Source organism: Colobus angolensis, unplaced genomic scaffold (genome assembly GCF_000951035.1).
Source record: "Colobus angolensis palliatus isolate OR3802 unplaced genomic scaffold, Cang.pa_1.0 Scaffold325, whole genome shotgun sequence".
In the NCBI taxonomy this organism is placed as follows: Eukaryota; Metazoa; Chordata; class Mammalia; order Primates; family Cercopithecidae; genus Colobus; species Colobus angolensis.
In genome coordinates this window covers 408,355-411,750 of record NW_012116544.1, presented here as the reverse complement: position 1 = coordinate 411,750, position 3,396 = coordinate 408,355, and the positions used below count along the sequence as shown (strand labels likewise).

The following is a 3,396-nucleotide window of genomic DNA, read 5'->3' as shown; positions in this document are numbered from 1 at the left end:
GCCTCCCAAAGTGCTGGGATTACAGGCGTGAGCCACCGCGCCTGGCCTCTCGCCTTAGATTTTAAAAGACAGTTGTGGAAAATGAAAGTGAGCGCCCTGTCTCCTCAAGGACCAGTACTTTGCACATCACACACAAAACACAGCAGCACTCATTGGCGCTGCCTGCAGACACACACTATTGGGTGGACGCACCCGTATTGACCATAAACTGGATCACATGACCGACCTTCATTCCGTTTCTGTAATACGCACTGCTTTTCGTTTTTTAAATGCATCTCTTGGCAAGGTCTCCATTCTGACAGTTTTAGATTGGATGACTTCTATCACTCCCCTCCCAGCTTCAGCTGCCTGCATCCCAGCCCCTTCCGGGGATGCACTAGAGCATTAAGTATTGCACAATGCAACTGTCACCTGAGCTGTTCCCTGGGAAACACTATCTCACTGTTGTGTATGGGGGTTTGGTTTTATGCTTTAGCATTCTATAACAGCTTTATTGGGGTACAATTCAATACAATGAAATCCACTCATGGTAAGTATACAGCTCAACTGTGAGTTTTTAGTCACTGCATAGAGTTCTGCAAGCATCACCACAATCTGCTTTTAGAACAATTCCCTTGTGGTAAAGATCTCCTGCGTGCCTGTCTGCAGCCAATCCTGGCTGTTGTCCTCAGGCCTAGACAACCAGCCATCTGCTTTCTGTCCGTATTTATGTGCCTTTTCTGCAGAATTGCTGGGTTGCAAGTTTCACTTTGCTATGCCAAAAAGTTAAACACAGGGTTACTATACAATTCATCAATTCCACTCCTAGGTGTATAGACAAGATAATGGAAAACATGTGTTCATGTAAAAAATAGTACACAAAATGCGTACAGTATCACTATTCATCATAGCAAAAGAAAAAGTGGAAACAAAGGCTAGGCAAGGTGGCTCACACCTGTAATCCCAGCACTCTGGGAGGCTACAGTGGGTGGATTGCTTGAGGCCAAGAGTTCCAGACCAGCCTGGGCAACATAACAAACCCATCTCTACAAAAAATACAAAAATTAGCCAGGCATGGCAGTATGTGCCTATGGTTCCAGCTACTTGCGAAGCTGAGGTGGGAAGGTAACTTGAACTCAGGAGGCAGAGGTTGCAGTGAGCTACGATGACACCACTGTATTCCTGACTGGGCAAGAGAATCTGCCTCAAAATAAATAAATTAATTAAAAGTGGAAACAACGTAAACATTCATCCATGGATGAATGGATAAACAAAACATGGTATATTCACACGGTGCAAAATTTTATTTATTTATTTATCTATTTATTTGGACACAGGGATTCACTCTGTCCCCCAGGTTGCAGTGCACTGGTGTGATTACATTTCACTGCAGCCTTGGCCTCCTGGGTCCAAGCAATCCTCCTGCCTCAGCCTCCTGAGTAGGTGGGACGACAAGCATACACCATCATGCTAACTTTTAAAAATGTGTTTGTAGAGATGTGGACTTGCTATGTTGCCCAGGCTGGTCTCCAACTCCTGGCCCCAAGCAATCCTCCTGCCTCAGCCTACGAAAGTGCTGGGATTACACGGGTGAGCCACCATGCCTGGCCTATTTGAAATTTTTAATTGAAAAGCAAAAATGAACAAAAAATTTGGGCCCACAAAGACAGTTATTTGGTTCTGCAATTCAATGTGGAAACGAAAGTCTTCACACCAAATGGTTCAGGAACAACTGGGCATCCGTAGGGGAAAGAAATGAACCTTAATCCAATCCTCACACCATAACAAAAAATTAATATGAAATATAATTTACACTTAAGCATACAAGTTAAAATTTAAAAGTTTTCAAAGATAAATGTAGGAGAGTGTCTTTTTTTTTTTTTTTTTAACAGAGTCTCACTCTGTCGCCCTGCTGGGGTGCAGTGGAACAATCTCGGCTCACTGCAACTTCCATCTCTCTGGTTCAAGCAATTCTCCTGCCTCAGCCTCCCAAGTAGCTGAGACCACAGGCCGGTGCCACCATGCCCAACTAGTTTTTGTATTTTTAATAGAGATGGGGTTTCACCATGTTGGCCAGGCTTGTCTTGAACTCCTGAACTCAAGTGATCCACCCGTCTCAGCCTCACAAATTGCTGGGATTACAGGCATGAGCCACTACACTTGGGATTTTTTCTGCTGCTACATCACCTCTCTATGCAGTCACCACCACGTCCTCTCTCAGGACTCCCATGCCACTTAGGCCACCACACTGGGCATGAAAACTTCCTTTTCTTGTTTCTCTTTTTATCTTTTCTGTCTTTCCTTTCTTTCCAGACAGGGTCTTGCTCTGTCTTCCAGACTGGAGTGCAGTGGTGCAATCACACCTCAGTGCAGCCTCCACCTCCTGGGCTCCAGCTGTCCTCCTGTCTCAGCCTTCCAAGTGCTGAAACGTCCTTTTCTTATGTGCTCGTGCCCATTAGTCAGGCTCAAAGGGACCTATGGAAGAAGCGCAGAACTGGTGACTCATTATGATGGCATAAGGGACCCAAGCAGGTTTCCGTAGTGTAGTGGTTATCACGTTTGCCTCACACGCGAAAGGTCCCCGGGTTGAAACAATTTCTTCTGCTTTTCACCTTATTGCTTCAAATTTATTACACTGAAGGCTAGCCTAGAACACCCCATCGCTATCTCTACCTTGTTAAGGGGAAAGAGGGTATCTATTCCGTTGCCTTTCCACCTCAACCATTGGCACCTAGGAAGAACTGAAGGTACCACACTTGCTGTGGACAACGGAGCCGGCCAAGTCCGCACAAAGCCCGTCCACTGGACGGCTGCCAAATGGAATCCCCGATCCAGCTATGGCCCAAGGCGAGTTCCAACGAATCCACTTTTTGTAAGCCATGAGGGGACAAAATGAAAAAAATCACACCAAGCTGGCAGCGGTGGGATTCGAACCCACGCGTCCGAAGAGACTGGAGCCTTAATCCAGAGCCTTACACAGCTCGGCCACGCTACCTTTTTCCTGGAAGGTATTTATACGTTTTCCTTCGTTATACAACATCCCTAGGGTCCCTTAGCCAACAAGGCCTTCGGGCGAATCCGCAGGGCATCGCAGAACCACCGCCTTCCAGCAGGATTCGCTGGGCCAGAGGAACCGGCTGGGAAACGGCTCCACCAGCGCCCTAGCAGAGAAGATTCGCGAAGCGCAGGCCTCGGGATTTGCTTTGGGGGTCACTCAGAAAGTCACCCAGGACGGCCGTCTTTGGGGAACCGGCGTGAGAGGAGGGGAAGCCTCCTACACTCTCACCTTAAAGAAAGATAAAAACAAATAAACCAGGATAGACCCGTCAGTCGGGCGGCCGCGGAGTCCTGCAGCCGCCGCGCCGCACTCCACAGGCAGCAGCGCAGAGGGCGCGCCTTCGGGGAGAGCCACGGCCC

General features: G+C 47.9%; 1 non-coding gene across 1 annotated transcript; it reads right to left on the bottom strand.

The window, feature by feature from the left end:
* Positions 1-2,892: 2,892 nt before the first annotated feature.
* Positions 2,893-2,974, bottom strand: TRNAL-AAG. Its single transcript has one exon. It is a non-coding gene; the product is annotated as a tRNA-Leu (tRNA).
* Positions 2,975-3,396: the final 422 nt, after the last annotated feature.